The 25,549-nt window shown below is 46.6% G+C and overlaps 1 long non-coding RNA gene across 5 annotated transcripts in view; it reads right to left on the reverse strand.

Annotated features, from left to right (window-relative positions):
* Positions 1-23,862, reverse strand: part of LOC148222832 (uncharacterized) — a 44,779-nt gene extending 20,917 nt beyond the window's left edge. The window contains exons 1-3 of one of the 5 annotated variants that reach the window (XR_015805423.1): positions 22,862-23,862; positions 20,211-20,325; positions 19,764-20,074 (exon numbers count right to left, since the gene is read on the reverse strand). This is a non-coding gene — a long non-coding RNA (uncharacterized LOC148222832). Of the gene's footprint in view, positions 1-19,763; positions 20,075-20,210; positions 20,326-20,471; positions 20,671-20,888; positions 21,354-21,441; positions 21,904-22,334; positions 22,436-22,861 lie in introns of those variants that run through there. The other 4 variants (XR_015805425.1, XR_015805426.1, XR_015805427.1 and 1 more) reach the window with 4 other exon arrangements.
* Between the last annotated feature and the right edge of the window lie 1,687 nt (positions 23,863-25,549).

A 25,549-nucleotide genomic window follows, 5' to 3' on the forward strand; every position in this document is an offset into this window, starting at 1 on the left:
TAAAAGCCAAACTACTTTTTACCCAGCAGGCAAAAAAAGAGACATAAACAGGTCTGAATTGTTGCAGGCATAAATATTTTAGACAGACTAGAAAAACCTTTGGGAATTTGAGACCATAATTAAGCTCCTTAGCAGACCATTCAGTAAACCACAGCCTGTAAGACCCTGCAGTGGCTCCCAGTTGCAGAGTGAGACATTGAAAGGGTGTAAAATGCAGCACACCCACTTCACCCAGGGGCTGTTCACCTATAACTAAACAGGTCACAAAGTCCAGAATGGCTTCATAGGTGTGCCACAAGCATTCCCTGCTCCTGTGTGCAACACGGTGTGCTGCAGCTGACAGAAGAAAACAGAGAAGACACATTTCTCCTTTGTCTACAGCCAGCTGGGCTTTCTTCCTCTGTTTCCACCTCTTTCTGCCCACCTCCTTCATCCCTCATCCAAGCTCTGTAAGCTTCCTATTATTCCAGACATTAAATCAATTTGTGTTAAACTATTACTGTAGTAGATGCTTTTTCTGTCTTCCTATTGCTCAGTAGGAAGTAGACTTAGCGGTGCCACCCTAACTAATGAAAGTTTATTTAAGAACAGCTCAAACCCACTAAAAATTAGTAGTTTGATCCCACAGACCTGTACTCAAGCCTTTAGTCTGGATTGATCACTGTGGTGTCCAAGAAAGTGCTCTTGGCAGACTTCACACTGTCTCAGATGCATCTTTACGTGCATTAGTTGCGTTAAATAAATCATTATCGCTGCACCAAACTACCTTCTGGCCTCATCACATGTTAAAGTTTCAGGACGTGCTTGGGACTACTCTGCATTGCTGATATCTGTGAAAGTGCCATCCACAGAGTCACCCCGAGCCAGACACTGCAGTCAGGCTCACGTAGCTACTTGGAAGCACAACAGTATTTTTAACATCCCAGAAACAGTTACTGCATCATCTCTCTCTACGGCTTTCCTGGAATATTCTTTTTATTCTTTGCTTTGTACAAAGCACTGTGTCTAGGGCGTTAACTCCGCCTGCTCAGACCCGATGGGTTATTCCTGCTCAGTGAGGAATCTATGGACTTCCTCTTAAACATGATTTTAAAATGGCATTGATTATGAGGAAAGCAAAGCATAAATTGTGATCAGAGCATTTATCAGACGTCTACTCTTTGTGTGAGGGTAGGCAATGTTTCTGATTACCAGAGGAACAAGTGTACTGATCTCTCCAAAACACAAAATAAAGATTTACAGAAGATATGCTCTTAATTCTTGCCAACCCAAGTCCAGAATTCATTCTCAACTGATTAGAAATGCCAAGCCAAGCTCTTTCAAATCTTATATTAACTTAGCTTTTTACAAAGGCTGAGTCTCATTGACAGGTCTGCTTTTACTATCAGCAGTAGGGCAAAACTCCTCAGGTTGCTCTTTCACAAGGACACTATTAGTTTACCCCATATTGAAGTTTATTGGGCTTTGGCTTTTTATAAGACAGCAGCAAGTAATTGCATGGAACACGTGTTTTCATTATCTCCATCTGTAATTGTAAGGGGGTACAATGAGAACAAAGGTAGTGTATAAACACCTTGCATAATAATCTTTGGACTTTGATAAGGATGAATCTTTATATGAAATCATTTTATATGAATATATATTTTATTTTAAATACTTAGCTCCTCTAAACCACAATCGCTGTTTTTTTTTTCTTTTTGACAGTAGCAAGAAACACCAGCTAGCTCTCCTCTTAGAAAAATAAATAAAATAGAAAGAGGACCTACAGGCCAGTGTGTGGCCAGATAGGGCATTACTTCATCTTTTGTCACGGTTTGGTAAACAATAAACCTGCTGAGATTTAGCTGGGAACTGGTGCTTACTCATGCTCCTTGTAGACCTCAGGCCAGCTGAACGTGGATGAACATCACAGTGCCTGAGACCAGCAGCAGCTCATCAGGGCAACCATGGGGCACATGAGCCCCCACACTCTCCCACTTCCCATTCTCTTGTCTCCTTTTGCTTCTCTTTCCTTTCTGCTTTTTCTTCTCCATTTCTTCTCTTTGTCTGCTATTTCCAGTCATTCCTTTCTGCCCTGTTCCTCCTCTATCTTTTCCCTTTGCTCAGGTGTTCTGTTCCTCTCCTCTGCTCCCTTCAGGAGAGAAGTGGGTAATGCTATAATTTAGTGCTGATTTCTTACCTAGCCTGGGATGAGCAGTAAAGAAGCAAGGAAACAACAGGTATTTTGTTTGAAAAATTTCATAGGTCCTTTAGGACCCGGATTCAATCTCTCCAAAAAAAAAAATCAATTGCAATTTTTACTAGGCATTGGATCACAACTCAAGGTACCACTCCTTAAATGCAATAATGAGTCAGCTCGTTCTAGAAGTTGCCACATACAGAAAACGTTTTCCCACTTATTCGTGAACAATTCTACAAAATTAATCACAACCATTATTTAGTGAGCTCTGTCATATCAACTTTGCCATTATTCAATTCCCTTGTTTTTACATACCTATTTCAAACCCTGAAAAAAAAGATTTCTATTAACTTAAGCACATCTTTCTGAAATTTTTAAAATGCAGAAAACTCTTGGTTTTCTGCCCTAGGTCACACAAAGGACAAGGCAATAAGAGCTAACAAGAGTTCTCACAAGAACTTTAAAAAGACTATAATGCTGCTATCATATCAGGTTTTTAATATGAGATAGGGTTCTGCACCTCAGATTTAATGCACACAGCATAGTTGAAACTACAATGGCATTTGGATAACAACATTTAGAAGTATGAAATTACAAGTGTACTGACAGGTTTTTCTGTGCTTCCTTCTAGCACAGAAGCTGCTGCTCTTTGTCCCCCACATCCCTTGTGTCAGAAGCAGCCCAATACTAATAAATCTCGAATACACTTTTGAGATTCATGGCAAGGGCTGCAACACCTGGGTGGAATTTATAAATACATCTTAAAATTATTTCTGCATCATGCTACAGCACAGACACAGAAGGAAAGGTCCCTTTGCCCTGTTACTGGGCATCATAAATAAAAATAATTTCCTTCCTCTCCCCGGGGTGTGATCCCTGTTATGTGCAGTTCTAGCTGGACGTGAAGGGGGGCAGGTTCCCAACGCCTGCTGAAGCAGCCCTGGGCAGAACTGCTTGTTCCTTGTGACCAGTAGAGATGGGGCAGCCCTGCAATGCCTTCTTCTAGCTCACTTGGGCAACCAAAGATCTTTTTAGGACACTTACTATGAGTATTTATGTAAGGTAGCAGCAGGGCTTTAAAATCTGGCAGTGCCTAGAATTCACAGGCCTCAAATCTGCTACACAATTAAGATTTGGGGTTAGATTTCTTTTTAGGCATTTACATAACCACAGAAAGTGCTTTGCTCAGAGCTGTCAGTCAGAGATGTTCCAGCATAATTTCTAAAACATTAGGGAGTTTCACACCCAATGTACAGCAATCTGTTTGGATCTGAAAACTAGAACATGCTGTAGTAAACAGGTTTTTCCTGATCTCATTTCATGTAATTGGGCAGGAAAACTGAGGTATCAGAGGCTTGAATCCTGCCTGAAAGAACAGCGCTGGGCAGGGAGGGTGCAGCCCGGGCTACAATGCTGGATTGTGACTCCTCAGCTCATCAGTCCAATTCCCTCCTTTCTTCACCCACTTGGCAATCTGCTGTCCCCAGCTTTTCACTGAGCAGCAGAAACCCAGAGAACTGCAGGGATTTGTTTCATGCAACAAAAGCTTTTGTCTTGTGACTATCAGGCTTAAAACACTGTATGGATATATCCTCTGGAAATCATACTCAGTCTTACAGAGCTCTAGAGCAGCTATTTGGAATCCATCAGTAGAAAGATTGGATCTTAAAGAGAGAGGTCCTTAGCTGCAGTTTCTTTAACCAAGACTCCTCTCTCTCATGATTTCCAGTGAGTTCCTGCTCTCATATTCTGAAGGTAATACCAAATTTCTGGGGAAAAAAATAGTCACTGAACTTTTAACATTGTATTAATGTAAATAACAAAAGTATAAATATTTACCACAGAAAATAATTTTCAGGCTTCCTCAGTTTCCTTCCATGGAAATTCTCTTACACAACACTGTGTTTTGTGCGTATGCAAGAGCAAATCCGAGGTGGAGAGCCCGGGGACCCTGCTGGTGCCATGGAGCCACATCCTTTGGGCTGGGCAGGGAGGAGGTGATGCCCGGAGCTGGCACAGCCTCCCGGAGCCCCAGCACTGCCCACAGGTGCCATCCCTGCTCACACCTTCCTGCCCAGCTCCCAGCAGGAGTGCTGGAGCACTGGCTGTCCCCTCGTGCCCCAGGCAGAGTCACACCAAGGCAATGCAGTGCTGGCACTCAGCACCACACCCTGAGATGAGGAGCAGTGCCATGGGACAAACCCGGGGCCATAGCCACATGCTCAAGGCCAATGCCATCTGTTGCTTTTCTGGAGGATTAGATGGTATCAGGTTCCTGATAATAATCCACCACCCTGACCACTGCAGGTCCCTGAGCTCCCAAATGTTCTGGCCCCAGGTGATCCCACCTGGCCCTCTGTGAGCCCCTTCCACCCACCACACACACCTCGTGTTCAGCAGCTCCTTGTAACCATTAACCTTTAGCAGCATGCATAGAGCTCTTGTCCTGCCAAGAACTTTTCCTTCCATAGGAGACCCATTTTCCCCTCTTTTTTCTCTCCAGCTCAAAGAAATGGAAGGACTTAAAGGAAATAAGGGCATTGTGAAATTAAATTTACCACCTGCACATTTATGTGGGGGGAAAACATTCTCACCCAGCACCACTCAGACTTCCACACTGCTGTAAAGGTACTGTGCCTGACCCTGGGGAACTGACAGTACATTTCATGCTGCCAGCTTACTACAGCACCTAACTCCAGGCAGAGCTGGAATACTGCAGCTTTTCCATTCACACGTGCCTGCACTTACAGGTGCACACCTAACTGTAAAACACAGTTGTATTCTTAAAACAAACATGTTCAAATTGCATCATATGAGCAGAGTATCTTTTGGCTTGACAAAAGAGTCACCTATTTTGCATCCCTCATCAATCATATCTGAATTTGGAGTATCCAGGTAGCATACTCACTGATTTCTCAGTCAGCCTCCTGTATTTTCATTTTGACAGTATTTTTCAACCCCAACACTAAGTGGAAGAGCAAGTCATGATCTGACATGCTAAAAACAAGAGCAACTGCTCATGTACCCTGTGCAGCAGAGCTGCCATTCCACTGGGAAAAGCCTGGCAGCCTGCAGCTCTCATGCAGGCAGACTCCCAGAGAGGGGAGTGTGATTTCATGTCCCTAACAGTCACACCAGTCTCACTGCTTGAGGACAGGCTTTTCTGCACGGACAGCACTTGGGTATTTTGTTGTAAAAGAAGAGAAATGGCTAAAATGTCAAACTTCCCAAAAGCTGTCAATAATAATAATAAGAATAACAAGTCAAAACAGCATGTTTTGGTTTTATATAAAAGGGTATGTTGAACTACCAAAGGATGATAGATCTCTCTTCCAAAGAGGGCCAGGCCATGGCTCTGCCCAAATCTCAAATTAGATGGGGGTTTTCATATCCTAATACTTGTGCTACATATGTGTGCTTTAACGTCCCCTTGGAAATGCTGCAATTGAGGCTCCAATTGGGATGGCCCAACCTTCAGAGCAGTTTCAGCCAATGCCCATGCAGCATCACAAACTCGGCAGGGTTGCCCTGCATGTAGAGTGCTTTAAGAAACTTTGATTCCCATTTTTAGTGCTGTCCTGTGTTTCCCCCACTTGTACCTTGGCACAGGGAGCAAACAGAGAAGCACAGGCTGTAGCGTGCTCCTATACTTAGTTCCCTGAGCACAAAGCAAAGATGCAAGAGCCTGGAGCAAGGATCTATCCTGAAAGAGGCTGGTATGGAATTTGTCACCACATACAGGAAGCTGCAGAATTTTTTTTTACCCTGCAGGAACTCTGAATCAAAATATCTAGAAAAAATGCAATTGGATCATCCTTTTCATCACTGTTTTCATCTCCTGAATCCTTGCAATAGAATTTTGGAAAGAGCTTCTCTGAGAAACAAAGAGGTTTGCAAAACACTTCATCAATTCACACAGGCATTGGCATCTGCCTGAGTCCAGACATCCAAGAAGCACCAGGAACAGCAGACATTGCCATGTTTAAATTTTCTAACAAATAAAACAGTGCATGGCAGCAATGTTCCAAATGAAAGGTAAAACTCACAGTTGGAGCAGGCTGTAGGGTGGTGGCTCTGTGCACATTGCAGACTCCATCCTGCTGAGAGGGGATGTGGCAGCTGCCTGTGCCTCTCCTGTGGGGGTCAGCTCGGACCTGCCTGTGGCAGAAGGGATGCCACACAGCCTGGCCACCCCCCTGCCACCAAGGCAAGCCACAGCTGCTCCTGCCATCACTGGCTGCATTATTTCCAGCCATTAAAGCATTGCTCTGCAGGCTTGGATTGTCATGTCAGAATCTAGGAGCTACAGAATAACCCTGCAAACCAAATTATATGGCTGAGACACTCTTTCCCCACCAGGGCAGAACCCATTTTGACCCCCGTTTGTCCTCTAGCAGTCTTTTCCTACAGGTGAGTGGCCCACAGTTCTTCACCACAATTAACCACGGCTGTGGCTTTTAGTAGCAATTTGTTTTCAATTACCTCCTTCAGGCAAATCTGAATGATTACCACCAGTTTTTTCACATTTCTTTCTGCTGCCAAGTCTGTATCAAAGTGCTCAAAGTGCATCAACTCTCAATCCCACAATATTCCAAAGAAAGCATCAGCTGTCTCTGGTGGATGCCAGGGTAGCCCAAACCCTGTGTTGCTTTGCCCAGCACAGATCCATGGGCATGGACAGATTTGTCCTCAGTGAGAAGGGCAGGTTTTAGTGCTACAAAGCCACCCTGGTGTCAGCTCTGCTGAGTCCAGGGGAAGTGCACACATACTAACAAAGTCACTGCTGCTGCAGTGCCAGCAGGGGAGTGGCAGCAGCTCCTGTCCCAGCTGAGCCCTCTGAGGTGCTGACCGCTCCCAACACAAAGGGTGCTCACACAGGCTTGGGCACACACTGCCTTCCATCCCTGGAACATCTCCACCACTCTCAGGTAGCAGGTACTAGACTTCAGCTGATCCTAACAGTAGTTCTTCCAAGGTAGGGAAATGAAGAAAGGAAACTGCAGCACACTGTGGATCCTAATTGCGTTTGCTCTGCAGGCTCTGAAATGTCAGTCAAACAAATACGCCATTGCCTTTACTGCTCTGCAGTTGCCATTTACTATTTTGCTGGGAAATTGTCCAGGAAAGGGATACTACCTAGAAGGGACCATTATGCTAGCACTGGAAACCAGCAATATTTCTGAACAACCCCATGGGCCCATTATCTGTTCCTATACTGCAGAAAGACAAGAAGAGCCAGAGCGAGCCAATTTGTGTTTGTGGTAGCAATTGCAGCAGTAGAGGGGATGGAGACAGCCCAGGACCCAGCGGGCACATCTGAACCAGTGCACACTCTGGAGCTGTGACAATTCACACCAGAGAAGGGCATGATTCAGTGAGTGAAGAAGAAAAGGAAAAAAAAAAGTCTTTAAATTAGTTCTTTTATGAGCCTGAGTTTCATTATGCAACTTTATCAGAGTTTATGAGAACTGGAGTAAACAATATGAAGACACAGAACATGCCTACTCTCCAGCTCTACCAGCCCACAAACCCAGTAATTTCCAAGACTTGCAGAGACCATGGGGCAGATGGGTTTTGCTGAAGTGATGAAGCCCCTTTCCCTGGGAACAGCCCGACTAAAACCATCTCTTTTTCTCTGGCAATGCTTCTTGGCCTCGAGGGAGCTCAGTTCCTGCTATAGGCAGCTCCTTGATGCTTAACTACCACTCTCCCAGACTTGGAGTGAGTAATTGAGATATTTAATATGCAGAATCATTCTGAATCACCTCATTTTACCACTACTTTATTTCTCCTCCAAGTCAAAAAGCATAACAAAGGGTACTCAGCCCACTTCCACTTACTGTAATTCACCCGCTCCCCACAAAGAAACAAAAATTTACCTGGTCCAGAACCCATTGACCTCTAAGCAAACATCAGTCTGTCCGTCTTTCCCTCTCTTCTGGCAGTTAGCCCTAGAGGGCAGTTTCAGACCTATCTATAGATTCAGCCTCTGTGGGCAGGGTGAGCAGGGGTTGAGCCCAGCACAGGTGAGAAGGAAACCATCCATTGCCAACAAAGGAAGTTCCCAGCCCTCTGGAAATCACCATATCCAGGAAAACCTGTGCCCTTCACAGCAGCACCTGTGAAGGCTTGCTGTTTGCAGAAAGCTCAGCAACCGTTTCATTTCTGACATTTTTGGTTTCCATCACATTGTGTCTGGCACTGAAAGCACAAGTGGATCAATGCTCGGCTAAGCTCTTGTGTCAGGGCACCCTGTTCCTGCTACTGGGGCAGCATTAACAAGGCCATACAATGTCCTGCAAGCAGGGCACGGGGATGGGGTCACCACCAGCAGAGCTGTGGCTGCTTTTTGGCACAGGAATGGCAGTCCTGCTGTGGGCTGGCAGCTGCATTCTCTGCCTCACAGAGATATACACCTTGAGCATTCAGTCCTTTCCTAATTCCTTGCATACTTTTTTGGCTCTAGGTATAGTTTCTGCAGACATACAAGCTAAATGAAAACCATTTTTTTTTATTTTAAACAAAACAAGTGCCATATTTTATCATCCCTTTCTCTCTGTCCCTCAGATTGGATTTCTTAAATTCACATGGGTTACACATTTTCATAAACCACATTGGCTGCAGTAAGCTGTGTTTGAATCATCATTTAGAGAAGTGAAGATTTAATTTCATGGTGGAATTAAGGTTGACATTTCCTTTTTATTTACACTACACCAAGGATTAATAAGGTTACTATAACCTTAATCTTTTATAGCTCAACAATAGAATACTCCGGGATTACCACAAAAGCTGGATTTTAACTCTTTTAATCCCATTATTGTTGATAACCTTATCAACACTGTGCTCCACCACAGAGGTGGAGTGGAAAGATCTCAGACTCTGAAATTCCTTACCATGGAGCAACACTCGTAGTTTAAACAGAAGAGCCAGAGACAGTTGCTTGGTTGATGCCTGCAGTGAGGTTCACAGTTTGCAGCAGGGCTGCAATGCTGCTTTTAAGCGCCTTGTCAGAGATCTTTGCCAAGAAAAACATTGGTCCAGCGGCATATGTTGGTGGAGCAATGCAAGGTTGCTCTAATTCCCTAACTTTGTTTTTCCCTCCTCCCATGCGACAACTACTCCAAGAATCAGGCTGCCAGTCTGGCAAGTTGAGATCCAGAAACTTACTGCTAATTACCATGTTTACAATTCCCAACCTGTCTGTTGGTGCCAACAATCAAACTGCATCCTCTTGAGTGCACCAAAAGACACTTGCTGGCAGTAGTTTTCTAAGGTTCCAGGCTGGCTACATTAATTACTGTTAACTTAATTTTTGCGTATTGAAAAGCAGCATTAATTAGCGATTCCATGGATCAAAAATCATCCTTTTAAGAATTTCAAAGAATAGCAGCTCAACTTATAGACTACTTACCAACCTATGAGTCTTTTATTTGGAAACACAAGTGGTAATAAATTTATATGTGGCCTAATAAATAAAGTAGGCAGAGGTTCAGTAAAAATCATACCAGGAAACAAAAGGTTATGCCTTCCCTTTGAATTAAACGAAGCAGCTCTTAAAAGGCAGGTTGGATATATTTTATCATACTCAGTAAACATTTGACGGCACAAAATAAACCACCTTCTGAAGGTGTACCACTGAATCAAAGTATTTCATTAAATAAAAAATTCAGCATGTATTTTATGAACTCAGTGAAAGAGAGCCCAAACTCCAGGTCAGAGCCTGAGTAGAGAGGGTCCCCTTTGTGCCCTGTGAGTCCTAGCCTGAGACTCCTGAAGGCCATCTGACTACTCAGTTGGGATCCCCTTTTGTTGAGCACATGCCTCGATCCTGACAGAGTGAGCAGAGCACACAGGGCTGTGCAGTGCCTGGGAACAGGCTGCCCAATAAAGAAAGGTCTGTGCCCAGGGCCATGCCTGCAGAGCCCACCCAGTGCCCACATCAGCAATACATTTCTAACCTGGATTTTCCATGGCAGTGAGATTCAATCTCCATGATGCTAGCTTTAAATTGTTGGTCAGTTGATAAGAGCTGCACTACACCACCCCTCTGAAGATGGTTTTCTCTGTTCACTGCCAGCATGGAGCTGAAAGACAGAGAGCAGAGCTACCCTGAGCTCTGCCTGATGCAACTTGGTGCTCCAGGGGTGCACAGGCTGCTGCCCACAGCACAAGGCTGCTCTTGGTCACTCTGGCAGCATGTGGATGCTGTCTGTGCTGAGGCTGACATCAGCCTCATCTCTTAGGGGCAGTTCGGTGTGTCACAAGCATCCGAACATGCAGAGTTTTAAGAGGACCCTGCATTCAGACTAGAGCAGCACCATGCCCATTCCTGCTTATTATAACACTGTCCTACCTGGCTGTGTAAAGATAGGCCTAGGTATCTGATTTTAGGCCCCTTTTTCTAAAAACTTGGTCTGACTGGTGCCCTAACAGGCTACAGTGAGACTGTCTTTTCTGCCCTGCAGCAGATTCTTCACTATCTCACCAAGACCCAAGACACCAACCAACTTCCCTGCTCTCCTGGCAGTGTTTCACAGGCTGCCAGACACTGCCAAGCTCCTGCTCTTGCACCACAGTCCTACTCTGTGAGGCTGCAGTGGGCTACTAAGGAAAAGATAACCCAGGGCAAGATTCAGGCATATGAAAAGCAGTGTGGGGTAGGGGAAATAGAGCCAAAGCAGGGAGTAAGCCAAGGAAACAGACACTAAAATCAACAGGCATTTTAACTTACAGGGGAAGAAGGGAGGGAAAATGAATCAGTGCTCCCAGAGGAGGCAGTCTGAATCTACTCTGATCCTAAAGCAAGAGAGTGGAAACAGGCATTTAAGAGCAGTTCATTTATACAAGGCGTATTGAATATACCGAGCAAACTACCAAAGGAGGCAATAAACCTGCATCTTGGAGAATGGTCTAAAAGGAGTTAGATTGGCACTTTAGAGCAAAGAGATATTTGAGGCTGCAAAGGCAAGCAGCAGTGCATGCAGACACGTGGACACAGCTCACGTGGCCCACGCTATTGACGTGTTTTCCCTCCCAACCCAGCCTGCTGAGCTTGATTACTTACATCTTGTATAACTTACATAGTCTAAAGAGAGTCGGCCAATTTCCACTCAATTTATAATTTAGCAAGCAGAGGAGCTTGATTCTTCTAATTTACATAAAACGTACATAAAACCGAAAACAAAATAGCTTTAGAGCATATGGGCAAAGTACACAAGAGCCACAGAGGAAAGCAGGAGTGAAGAAGGATATGGAGCAAAAGCACTGTCTGCATTGTGCTTTGCTAAGGGGTTCTCAGTACCTTATTTATGATAAATATCTCACAGACAAACAAGTTTTCATCAGCACAGACTCGTGTTGGTGGACAATCACCACACGTACCTAACCAATGCCATAACGCTGAATGGGGCTTTTTTACTGCATCTTTCTTTTTCTAGGTAAATAAATGCTGTTGAAAACCTTCTGCAACAATATGTTCAGGTGGCATCAGTGTGTATGAAGGCAGAACTGCCTTCCTCCCATTCCCTCTTGGACATGTCCTTTTCTCATGAAGAAAGGCAGGGAGCTCTCACCCTGTGGGTAAACCCAAGTCAGCATTCCACTTCCTGGGAAGCAGCAACGGGGCTGCACTCCTGTAACCATTTCTCCTGCATTCCTCCTCCGTGACTGCCGGGTTCTGGCAGAGCCAGCGAAGGCATTCTCTGAGAGGAGACACCACCTGCCAAGTGTGGAAGCTGGTATTCCTCCCGTGGCATGGTAGGCTCCAAATCATGCCTCTCTTCCCCATTTGCCTGAGGAGTCATCCTGGGTACTAACAATAGACTCCATGGAGGCTGGTGGAGCTCAGGCTGCCTCACCAACTTCTGTCTGAATTCAGTCATTTCCAGTGAGCAATGTATAAATAGATGCTGCCTCATTATTGATGTATATTGTGCAAAGGGTTTAGCCAGGGATGAAGCTTGCCTGCTTTCCTTTTATGGATGAAAAGCGGGATCCCAGAGCCTTTATGTGAGATCTCTGCACATGTCAATCAAACCACACCAGGAGGAAGATTCTGTGCTCTTAGGTCCATGTTAAATGGCAGCCACATGGCCACAAGTCCATGGGAAAAAAATGCATGTGTGTACATATGTGTATAGGCACATTTACAAATATGCACAAAAAAAGACAAATTAAAAAAGAATTCTAATAGTTGCAGCCTAATTTTTCTATTCCTTTTCAAATCCCAAGACCAGTAGTCTGGGCTACTCTGACACAAATCTCATTTGACATCGTTATAAACCACTGATTTACACTAATGGAAGAGTTAGCCTCTGATTTAGGAAGCAGACCTTAGTGGCTGGCCCAAGCCTGAGCCTCTCATCCCTGCAGTCTGGCTGTAGCACATTGATAGTTGCCAGCTAAATTTGATCATGAACTCCAGCGAAGGCGAGCTATCGATATTTCAGAAAGCCATTCCTCACACTTCTGAGCAGCAAACGGCCCATCACTAAGAAGGCCAGACCCTTGTCAGCATGAGCTGACTTATATGAAATGAAGCACTGACCTCACTGCTAGCTCCAGAGTTAATCTCAGAAGAGAGATTTTATTAGAGAAAGCAGAGCTATTGTTCTGAGCCTCTCTACAGGGCTACATGTTTAAGTTTTGCATCCAAGAAATATGGAAAACTTAAAATAGAGTTGCATTTGATAAAAAAATAAAACCTGAAAACTCTAGCTAGGTATTGTGTGTGTGTATTTATTATTTATTTGATTGTTTTCTTTGGATTTCTCATCACACCCATTCAGCATCCTTTCTCTCACTGGAGTTTTTCCTCCCTCTCTACCAGGGAGGCTGGAGCAGAGTGAACAGCACAGCCTCACTGCAGCTCCAGCAAAAGAAAACTAAACATGTCTATGTTCTTCTCTAACCAAAGGTCTGGGACTGGCCCTGCACTCTTTGCTGGTAAGAATTTACATAGACAGAAATCACAAGCATCTAAACAAGAAGAGCAAAAGGAAGTGGGTTTGGCTCTTGCTTCCTAGAGCAGGACTTGCAGATCCAGTTTTCATCAAGGGGCTCTTTGAAGAACTGAAGGCAAGTGGATTTATGTTATCACATGTGTGACACATGATGGGACAGCCACGTGGTGTCATAACACAACAAAGGACAATGAGCTGTCAAAACAAAAAGGATGGTACTGAAACCTTGAAAGTAATTATATTATTGTGTTCTGAATAACTCAGACCCTGGCAAACACGGGGGGAAAAGGTCTCTTTCTTAAAAATGGAAAAATCATCACCTCTTAGAGCTGAGGTCTGAAAAAGTTTCCACTGCTCTCCTCTACAGCTCAAGACCTTCAGAAAAAAATTAGGAAATTAAATGAACCTGACATTTCTAAAATAAAATATGTCGAGAAAGAAAATCCCTTCCATCTCCTCAAATCTTTTGCATCTACTGTAAACAGGAAAGGGGACAGCAAGGTAGTGGAGGAAAGTAGGGGAATAAGGAACAGTTTTTACCATAGTGGTCATTTTTAACAACCAGAGCATCAAAACTGTAATGTGTTGCTCCAGTAAAACAGCAAGCAATAAACTGTTGAAAATAATAATGCATCAGGGCAAATTGATGAAGAAGTAATACAAAATGTATTTTCTTGGCGTAACCACGTAAGTTATCTCCTTAAGAATGATTGTTAGAGCTTCCAGATGGTGGGAAACATTAGTGTATCAAGCCTCCCTGCTCTTACTATTTTCCACCTGAATTAAAGAAATAAAATAAATCCTTAATAATACAATTAGTAATTAGTGATGCCTTTTTATTTGATTTTTTTTTTATCAGCGTCTTGTTAAGAGAATGTGAATATTTACATAGCTATTACTATCGGATAATCTAAAAGTAGTCATATGAAATCTACATTATCTATGTAAATGCTTCTGTAAGATGCAGTGAGATGGTTCTTTTTTTGGTAACAGGCTGCACAATTGCATGCTGTACTGTTCTGGTTCAGAATGTTCCTATTTCTCCAATTAGAGAAGACCAGCCTCATGTTGATCACTTTATCTTTGATTTCCAATGATTTAAAAGATTGGTTTGCCCTGTGATCATTAATAGTGGTATTATTCTGATTTAGTAAGAGAACCACTAACATTACAAACAAGGTTATGAATCAGCAGTTGTTAATATTAAAGTCAGCTATATTTTTCCAACATTTCATGCCTCATGCAATAATGTGAAAGGGACAACTGCGTGTAACTCGGATGAGCTGACACAGAACAACACGGTGGTGACAACTGACCCCAAAACAGAAAAAAGATCGACTTAATCTGAAATACTCTTGAGTAGTTTGGAAAGTAAATTACGTCTTGTGGGCCTAGCCCTTCTTTTCTAGTGGCATAAAGTGTTGAGAAATTATCGGAGCCATTTCAGCTCCATGGAGCTGTGTTGCCAGAGTCAGAGGCAAGGAGGCCTCCCCAGATGGCTCTCCAGCCCTCCTGGGGTGACTACTGCCTGCTGTGCCTTGGCCAAGTTAATTTTACATCTCCCAGGCAAGGGAGATTGCTCTGTTGCTTTGTATCATCCCCACTGGCTAGAGGGGTATGGGCTCACTGAAAGGAAATGTTTCTTGATAGCCATGCTGCATATTCTCCATACATAGCTTCTAGGTCTATTTACAAACACCAGGCTACACTGCTTTCCTGCAGAGAGGAGAAATTCTGAGCCCCCTGTAATCAATGGAAAATTCCCACTGGTTTCTGCAGGGGAACGATTTCAAAAGCAGGATACTCATTTAATTTATCTGTATGGACATTATTATGTAATTTTGGCTGGGTATGTATAGTCATATATATATATATATGTGTGTGTGTATATATAAAAATATATATAAACCACCTCTCAGCTATATATTCAAGGTTCTTATTTTTTCCCATCAATCAACCCACTCTAGTTTCTGGAACATTTCACCTAATTTTTTGTTTGCTGCTAAAACTAGATACTGTTTTTCCAGGAAGCAAACTACCAAACCTGTGTGATGTTCCAGCCCTGGTTTCACCACTTCTGGTGCATACTTCCAGCGCCACACTGTGATGCCTCCTCACCTACAGTCCCTGCTGCCTCACCTCTCTTCTGCCCTCTGACTCTGAGAAGCTGGGTCACATCTACCTTCTACCATCACCTCCTAGGCTCTTCTCTTTACCTTCCTCAGGATCCTCTCTGTCCTTTGCAGTCAGACTCTTTCCATCACCGCTATGAATTCTGGCTTGTTTTTTCACTTTTAGACTACTTATTTTTGGCCTGTCATTTAAATTTCTTTTGAGTCATTGTTATTATCGAGCCAACATTTATAAATAGCTCTATGCATTGCAGGTATGTGATAATCAAGTCCTTTGATTTTTGAGCAATTTGGTTACTAAATGATAGCAATAAAAAGCATGTAATCATCATGGGCGCTAGCCCAGGAAATGTTTCTACCATTAAAGCTTTCAGGAGGTAGATGATGATTCTGGTAAAAATTTATGGCTCTTAATAATGAGTGTTATGATTTACCTTTACAAGACTATATGGTGAAGTGTCATAACAGCTACGGGTAATACCTGGGGGCGATGCTTTTCAGAAAAATAGTAATCTATTAAAAGGAAGAGAAGAAAAAGCCTTTTGAGTACGTAAAGACGTGATTTATTTTAAAAAGTGCATAAAAATCCAGTTGTGTACATTACGGCTAGTGTGATGTAAAAAGGCAGAGGAAAAGGCCAGTTAGCTTATTCTTACAGCCGCAAAGTAGGTGTGGAGCTGCGTGGCTGCAGAGATATTACTGTTTTCAGTTTCCTCAAGAAAACCCTATGAACACTAGAAGCCACCTAAACTGGCACGAAAGACAATAAGTTGTTATGGGAAGAAAACTTACACTCCCCTCAAAATCATTAGTCTTAAAAGCAGAAAGTAAAAACATCTGCATAACCATACACATCTACATGCAACACTGTGGGCATTTACTTTAGGGAAATTTGCAGCAGCGAGAGGAATCATAACACAGGTCATAAATACGCACTGCAACAGCACGGCCCCTGCTGAGGTGAGTGGGTGTTGTGCCTCTGTCAGGTCTGGGAGAATGGGGCTTTTCTACTATGCTCTAGCCTCTCTTCAGAGAGGGTTGCCTGTGTGTATACATGTATATTTATATATAACTATGTAAGGGCTGGAGTTTTAAATATTTCTGGAAAGAGCACCTGGAGTCCAATGGCAGTCCCTACCACTTAATTTAGGGTACTGCTAAACAGAGAAATACTTCACACTATGGGCAGACCCAGGCAGGGCTGTGACCCTGCCCGCACTAGGGACCAAAACTATTCCTTGTCCTCCCAGTCCCACCGTGGAGCAGGATGTGCCCAGTGTGCTCGGGGACAGAGCCCTTTGGGCAGCTGCCCACTCTGGGAGCAGGGTGGGAGACAGCCAGCATCACAGTGTCACCTGCTCTGCCCCAGGGCTGCTGCCACACCAGTGTCTGCTCTGCCATGGGCCGCCGGTGCCGCCCTGGCGTGACGAAGACTTACCCATGGCAGCAGCCTTCGAGGCTGCTCCAGCGGAGAAAACTACCCAGAAATATAAATCTTCATAGGATTATGGCCTTTAAAGACAAGGCTAAGTTCAAGTAATTATTTTTGGGGTAATTTTTTTATTTAATTTTCTACCAGGATGCAGATTACAAAACCCATTTTAAAACAGAAATTTAGCATTCTGAATTAATTAAATATGCCCTCACCAAAACAGCTGTTAATGCACAGTTGGTGCTGCCACAGACCTCATTCTAAAATGTCCTAGGAAATGCTCACACTGGTACAATTAAACTCCCTTATTTATAAAGTAATTTCTTACTATGTTCCACTATAGAGTTTTAGTGCAATTTTTGTCGTTAATGAAATATCATTAGACTACTAGAGGCAGAAAGGTTTTAGAGTTATTTCTTTAGCACACAGGATTCACGATTTCTAAAGCAAAGTAGGAAACTGCAGCATTGTAAAAAATCCCTTTCACTAGGGGTATAATCTTTCCTACAGTGAAATCAATTGGGACTTTGCTATTGCATTGGGTAGTAGGATTTGGCCCTAAATATTTTGGATTTAATATGAGCAAGCTTGCTTTCCTGAGCAGTCCCGTGGAAGCTACGTGCATTGCCAGGATCAGACCCATAGTATGAATAGTCACTACTTAGAGGTCTGTTGTTCAGAAATTACCCCTTCTCTCCTTCGATATATATATATATGTGACAGACCCTTGGGACTGCTAATAAATGGGGGGAGTCCCTCTGAGATCATGCTATTAGGAAACATCATCCACGAGTCCACATTGAGCATTTACACAATATTCTAGAATCATTGTGGTGAGCATATCCAGTATTTCTCCAATCGGTTCTTACACTTTCACTCTTTTAACCCACATAGCATAGCAATTCCCAAAAGATTTTAGAGAAGAGAAATCTACAATCATCAAAATGTTAATTTTGACAATGACAAAGAGTACATGCATTAAAAATGCATCAGCCCTGTCATTAAGGCATTATTCAGCAAAACCATCTCATCATGCTTTACAGAATGCAACTAGAAGAAACCAAGTATAAAGAATCATTTGCTAAGCTTGTATTTATGGGTACCAGTCCAAAACATACTACACAAGGTACTCAACCAAGCAAAGAGCAAACAAATCCACGCCCTTTATGTGATAAAATGGGAACTCTTAATAATATTCTAAGTCATGACTCAAGGGAAAATGTCAACTAAAAGCTATGACCAGAGGAAGGTTTGTAATACAAACCTGGATTTTAAAATATAGTTTCCATCGTTGTTTCTGCAGCAGTTGTGAATGTGGCTGTGTTACGGTGCTGAACTGACTATGATTTACCAGCTGATCATGTATTTTTAAAGCATAATTTAACATTATTTCTGAGGCTGTTGAACATACTAAACTACAAGGAAAAAAATCTGCTTTCAAGTAGTATTAGAGAAACACAAGGATCAGAGTGCTAGCATCAAAGATGTGTCTAAAGAATAACAGATCCACACGTCTGTGTTACAACGAGCACTACACTCACTACTAAAGGCAACAGACTAAGATTGCTTTGGCAGTTGTTGGAAATTATTAAGCAGAACATTGACAGCCTTTCAATCTCTATGCAAGAGACAGAGAGAAAGACATTCTCCATTAGCCCACCTCACGATCTCAACGATCACCCCATGTCTGGCTTGTCCACATTAAAAATCATTCCTAGCCCCATCATAGCTGACTGGGGAAGGACGCATTCAAAAAGGCTGTCTTATCACAGGACTCCTGGTCTTGCTTTAAAATGGCTTCTGATCTAATTCACTTAAGGCTGAAATCTGGTCTCACAATTGTGACTACATGGCAACAAGACCTGGGATCATGTGGGCATGTGGAGAGGCCTTGAATGGCAAAACACAGGCATGATCACACCCTGCTGCTTTTCTCTGCCAGGCTTGAGAGCAGAGGAGCAAGGAAAAAAAGACTGGAACTATGAATGCTATGCCTGGATTTTCCTAAGCACAACATCTGAAAGACTGATCAGGGTTTTAACCAAATCCTGTGCCCTGCTCGTGAGACTGGAGAGAAGGACAGATGCACTTCTGTGTTAAAGTGATGGGATATGTCTTGGACAGTTATGGGAATCAACACTCCCTTAGTTGTGTCTCCCACCTGTCCAGCTGCAAGCAGCATTTAGGGAGTCCTGAGCTCTTGGAAAGGGCACAAATAGGCCACCACCTGAGCTGCACAGAGGAAAAAACCCCTCAGCTCTGGCCCTGAGCATGTGTCAATCTGGGGCCCCAGAAGCTGATAAACTCTGTTAGGCTGGAGCTGGTGTGAAGGTGGGTTCTTAATCTTGCCCTCACCAGGTTGCAGGGTGAGGATAAAAGAGCGAGAGGGGCATTGCTTTAATTGAAAGCAACCGAACTGCTCCCCAGGAGCGGCCCCACTGGACGGCCGAACCCCTCGGCAGCCGGGGAAGAGGGGCTTCCCCGGGCGTGGGGCGCCGTGCGGCCGGCCGGGCTGTCCCTCGCCTCGCTAGCCACGCTGGCACGGGGCGCTGGGCCCCTGCCCGCCCGCGGGCACCCCCAGCCCGCACCCCTCGGCTGCTGCGGGCGCGGCGCCGTGACCGGCGGGGCGGCCGCCCGGGCTCTGCCGGGGGGCGCGGACGGAGCCGGGGCCGCCGCGGCCCTGCGGGCACTCCGTGTCCCGGTGGGAGGGAGCCCTGGCAGGCGAGGCCGGCCGCCTCGGTTCCCCCATGCGCGCCCCACGCCGGAGAGGGGCGAGGGGCCGCGGACAGGGGGAGCGCTTTCCCCCGGCCCCGGCGCAGCCTAAAGAGCGCTGCCCGCCAAGGCGCAGCCCGCAGCGGCCGTGGCTCCCCCGGCCACCCTCTGCCCAGGAGCTTGGCCAGCCCCGCCGCGGCCCTCCCCAGCCCTGGGCTTGCTCCCACTCACACACACACACCGGGCACCCCCCTCCGCAAGAGACAGGGCGTTCGAGCTCCCCCCGCCCGGGCAGAGACACAGAACGAAACATTGCAAAGCGTAGGAAAAGATGGAAAAGGTGCTACCTTGGCAACTAGAGGAGGTGAGGAGCCAGCTGGTGGGCTGGGGGCGGTCGCGCTGCCTGCCTGCCTGCCCGCCGCCGGTACTCTCCTCGACTACGCGTATTCTTAAGCAATAACAACGTAATCCGTATTATCCACCCAAGAATACCCGTCACCGAAGAGAGTCAGAAAGCTGCTGCTGTTGCTGCTGCTGGTGGAAGTGCTGCACCGGGACAATAAATCCATAACTATAATTCGCCTCTAGAAGAAGGAGAATCCACAAGGGTTGCCAAGCGATCTTGTCCCATATCCAGTGGCCGCTGAACCTTCCCATCCTGAGGAAGCGAACGAGACGAGTAGGCATTTAATACACATACGTACAGTCCCTCTGCTCTCCTGCTCCCTTACTGGAGTGGGCAAGGGCTTGCAGGGGAGGTGAAAGGAAATAAATCAAAGCAAGGCTGAGTTTACCTGGTGATTGCCTGGATTCTTCCTCTGTGCTTCTCTGGCATCCTATTCCCTAGCTGTATACTCCATCAGTTCTCTCCGGGAGCTTGCAAGAGATGTCATACGCAGCAACAGATTCCTGTAAAAGAGATGCACGGTCAAGCACACAAATATTACAAATCTGTTTGCATAGGTGGGCTTGGGAAAGCTCCGATAAAGCAGCAGACACGCCTGAGAGACTTTTCATCTGGGCTTTGGAAATGCATTTTACGAGTCCTGACTCACACTGAGTCGATGTGCTACCAAGAGGAGGGAGGGCGGAAAGGAAGGCGATGGAGAGGAAAAAAAAAAAAAACAGCAAAGTCTCCGATCTCAGCAAAGGCACTCCTCAGTCAGGCCTCCTAGCGCCATAAAAATCTAAGGCGAAAAAGGCTTCAAAGTACAAATTCAGCGCGCTCCGCTCCCCGCGTGTGCCCGAGCGGCGGAGCCCGGCGGCTGCGAGGCGCCGAGCCGGGCAGGGCTCCGCGGCGGCGGGCGGGGGCGGCGGCAGCACCTCCGCCCTGACACCTGCCGCCGCCCTGCCAAGGTCTGCAAAAGGCGAACAGGGGGGAAAAATAACAATAATAAAAGAAGTTATTTCCGAATGGCGCCCGCGGCTCTGCCTGTCACCCGGAGAAGTCCCCTTATCAGCAGCGCTCGTGCCTGGGGGAGGCGGGAGGGGGAAGCTTTGTCTGATGATCTGCCGCGGTGATAATAAACGTTTATTGTTCGCCAACTAAATAGAAAGGATCTCTGCAACGTCATGGCACAGCACACTTCGCCTAGCGCTAAGGAACTTCTCCGTGCTATTTCACCCCGGCTCCTGATGCTAAGAACAGCTTCCGTGTGAGTGGTGGGGAGGGGGCAATGAAATTAGCACCGCACGGTCCGAACCCGCGCAGAGCAGGGGTACTCCGCACTTCCTCAGCCATGAGTAATTATGCAGCACACACAGCCCTCGTTATCCACTGCACTTGGTGACTGACCAGCTTGTTTATAAGATTCCAACTGAAATTAATACAAGATGCTTGCTTTTTCTACAGACTTCTTCCTTAACATGAGCCCTTGCCTCTGTTGACGTACTACCACTATGGTTCCTATGAAAACATACGAGAAGATAGCATTTGTTTTGTATCACAGACTCTTGCTTGAATTTGAAAGAAAATGAGAAAAACAAAGAGAGAAAAAGAAAAAAATACTTTGATAGCTACATTACCTTAAATAATTAAAAAATAATTTCCAACACACTCTCCTCTATTTTAATCTCATTTTAGGTGTAATTTCCTGTATCCTCTAACACAGCAAGCTTTCAAGTCGTATTCTAAATGGCAGCTGGAAAGTAAATAACAAACACTGTAATTTTTCCCCGCTGTGAAACTGAAGGCTGTAAACCCATTAGCTGGCGTTGGAACTCAAATAACTGATGCGGTGGGTTTCCTTCAACTTGAACAAAAGCCGTTTGAAAAAGTGAAATGCACCGAGTCGTGGCGAAAACACTCTATACTGATACCCTAGACTGATATTCTCCGAAATTGGGAGGCGCTCCACAAATGCATCGAGAATTAGGCAGAAGTCCAAACTTTGCATGGGTTTGGGTTTTTTTGTTGTTGTTTTTTGGGTTGTTTGGGTTTTTTGTTTTTGGGGGTTTTTTTTAATATTGAAGAATGAGATTCTCGGGGAAAAGCAGCCCCGCGCGGCGCCAGCGCTGTTCTCGCTGTGTCCATCTGACACTGCCCTTCCCCTCCCCAAGCAGCAGCCCCCCCACTACTCCCCGCCAATACAGCGCCTGCCGAAACTTCCCGTGCCCAGCCCCGCCGCCACCGCCCCGCACCGGCCCGGCCCGGCCCGCCGCACCCCCCGCCCGCGGGCCCCTCAGCACCCGCGGCGAGGACAGCGCCGAGTGCCGCCGCCGAGCCGCTCCCGGGGCCGCCGCTGCCGCCGGCGGGGCCCTGCCAGCCCCAGCCCCTGCCCCTGCCCCAGCCCCAGCGCTCCCGGCCGGCCGCACGCCCTCGGGCACCGGGGAGCGGAGCCCCCGCAGCGCCGTCCGCCTCGCACCTTCTCCGCGGCGTGCGGGAGGTGCCCGTGGCGGCGCGCCGCGCCGCTAAATACCTTTGTTCACCGGCTCCGAAAGCCATGTTTATCGGCGCTGCCGCCCCGCTCCGCGCCGAAAGAGCCCGGGTGCCGGAGCGCCAGCCCGGCGGGGCCGGGGAAGGGCCCCGGGGGCACCTCCGCCTCCTCCGCCGTGCCCGCGGAGGGGGACGCACGCACACACACACCACACACAGAGGGAGGGGATCGGATGGAGGGAATTAAACAATTAAGCTATCAGGAGCGGAGCTCTGAGCAGAGCTCGGGCTCTCCACGAAAAGCAAATTTCAGAGGGGGGAATATTGATCCCATCCGTCAATAGAGAGGCGCGATGTCTTTCCGTGCGAGAAATTGTTCTGAATTAGGAGGCTCGCTGGTGAAAGGGGAGGGGGCAAGGAAAAAAAAAAAAAAAAAAAAAAAAAAAGAAATGATGAAGAAAATATTCATGCCCGCTCAAAGGGAGCCTCTTTGTAAAATCGCTGGAAGATCGCTCCTTTTGCCACCTACCCGAGCAACCACCAGAAATCCACCTATATTGAAGCGCTTACCCTTTAAATCCAGGTTTCGAGCAGAACTCCAACTGTGTGTAAAGCCAGGGAGTCATCTGATGTGTGATGGGGAATGGGCTCTGGGCAGCAGAAAGCAGCTTTCTCTCCTGGCGCCGGATTACCATGTTAACAAACCCCGTGAAGGGACCCCGGCGCCTCTGGCTGGCCATGTCTCGTTGCTTTCACACATCGGCGGCTGCTCTTGCTTCCCATGTCCCCGGCGATCGCCTCTCAGATGAATGTGGGCTTCCAGAAAAGGAGTCGGGGGGGAGAGGAGGAAAAAAAAAATCGCCTAATGCAATCAAATCGATCTGATCTACACCATCTGTCGCCTGCCACTACACACAAGCGTTAAAATAGGAAAACGGGAGACACTGACAGCTCAGGAAGGTTGTTCTGCAGAGTTCATTTTTAGCAGAGCATAATTGGGTATGGACAGCATACAGTTACCAAAGCTGCTGTTAACCATCCAGTAGAGGATCCCGAACATGCTAATGGTGGATTAATTGAGGAAGATCTGACGTGCAAGCTTCATAGTCTCTTATTCATGACTTCCCAACGGGAAAGGACCAATGCCGTGTGGGACTATGGTAACACAGAGTCAAAGAGCTGCTAAGAAAATGGCTCTGTGTTCATAGCACCTCTCTCTGATAACAAACATATGTCGACCAGAACCGTTTAGCAGGATGGGGAAAATGAAATTTTCTTAGCCGAGGTTAGCAATTCCCATCGCTTGCACTTAAAGACAAGTGAAAAATGGACTGCAGGTCTAAGGCGCTTTCAAGTGCTGGTCTCAGGCTTTGCAGCTAGTGAAAGCAGACGGATTCTGCTCAAATGTGGGGTTAAACCCCACATTTCTTACTTCTTACTGCAACCGAAGTGCATCCTTAGCAAAGCTCTAAACAAGTAGCTCTGCTAATTTCATCAGGAATGACGCAAGGTCGTTTAAATGCCAGGAACCCTTTTGACTTTTTCCAGCGGGAATGGCGCTTGGGCAAGACATTTCCGATCACTGAAATTTGACATAATCTCAGATAAATATGATTTGGGGGTGGGGGGGAGGAAGGGGGCGGCGAGTTGGGAAGAGACGGAGTATGCATCCAGACCTGCAATCACCCCTGCTGCCAACACTCCAATTCGGTCGCGTTTTCTAGTCTTTCCTGAATTATGAGGTTATAGAAGCTTATGTGTAATTATAAAAGCCACGTATGTACACAAGCCACAGACGCCTACGGCAGCCGCGTCTACAGACACCGACAGGGAGACAAAGTGCGCCCGTCGGGATGCTCTTTTCCACTCCCCGATGTGGGGAGAAGGGCTGCTAGGGCCAGCGGAGCCCAGCTGTCCTCCGCCCGCCCCGAGCGGAGGCGGAGGCTGCGGGCAGGCCCGCGGGGTTCGGGCGGCGGGCGCGGGGCCGGCCGGAGCTGTCCGCCCGCCGGTGCTGAACGGCCCCGCACACAATGGCCCCGCTCCGCCGCGCCGGCCGCCCCCTCCTGCAAAGTCTGCGCGGTCGCCCTGACAATCGCTACAACAATTAGGAAAGTTCCCCTTCGTTTCCACCTCTCCTGTCTGGGTCGCAAAGAATAATAAGGCAAATAATACGAATCCAAGTAGCTGAATGTAAACGTTCCGGTAAACAATTATCGTTTAGGGTAATTCTGGAGTCAACCCCATTATTTTCCTGGAAGTTTGTGTTAATATCTTTAGAATAAATCTAACAGTTATGAATTAGATTAGCCTTAAAAACGTAGCCTAAAGACAAATCAAACACTTTACTCGATCTTTTGTTTCAATACACATTAATTAAGCACTGCTGCCTACCTACACAGCATTCTCGGGTCCCGGCCGCGGCGCCGAGCCAGCGAGCCCCGCTGCCTTTGTTGGCATTTGCGTCCAGCTATTGCCCTCTGCAGGTCAAGTCCCAGCCGCGGCGAGCGCTCCGCCGCTGTCGAGCGCTCCGCGGACGGGAGCCGCCGCGCTCCGCGCCCCCAGGCCCCTCTTCGAAAAGGATCCAACTTTTGTTGGGTTTGGTTCTTCACCACGAGGACCCAGACGTGTTTTCTTTAGGAAGGGGCTACGAGTGGGAAGAGCCGGCACCAGCACTGCTCAGGCCGTCCTCAGCCTCCATTCCTACCCTGGCCAGGAGACGAGAAGACGGAACACGGCGAGGTGCCACTCTGAAGACGTGTTGTTTTCTTTCTCCCCTTGTCTCCATAAGACTACGGCAAGCTTCCTAGGCAAACCTTTTCCCTGGGTTTGCAGAAAAAGCAGGAAGAACCCAGCACCAAACAGGACTGAGCGGGTGGCGACACTCAGGATCCCCTCGACTTCTCCAGTCGGGCAACTTTTCTTCGGGCACAACTTGAGAGTTTGCTTCTCTCATTCCCGATCCCAGGGACACCTCATGGGAAGCCAGGCGGGCTGCGGCGGCGACTGAGAGGGGGCAGCCCGGCAGCAGCCCCTCCCTCCCTCCGCCCCAGCCCCTCGCCCCCCAACCCAAAGGGATGCTTCCTGCTCCTGCAGAGACAGCGTGAACTTCGGGCACCGCCCGGTGCTACTCCGGCAGTCACGCTCTGCTGTGCCTCCGCACGCTTACACGGTAATGAATAAAATGCTGTACAAGAGGAAAAAAAGCCAACCAGCCCAGTGTTACGGCGATCTAGTTAGGGTTTTGCTACTTATAATTCA

The sequence above is a fragment of the Sturnus vulgaris genome, chromosome 9 (assembly GCF_052056855.1).
Source record: "Sturnus vulgaris isolate bStuVul1 chromosome 9, bStuVul1.hap1, whole genome shotgun sequence".
In the NCBI taxonomy this organism is placed as follows: Eukaryota; Metazoa; Chordata; class Aves; order Passeriformes; family Sturnidae; genus Sturnus; species Sturnus vulgaris.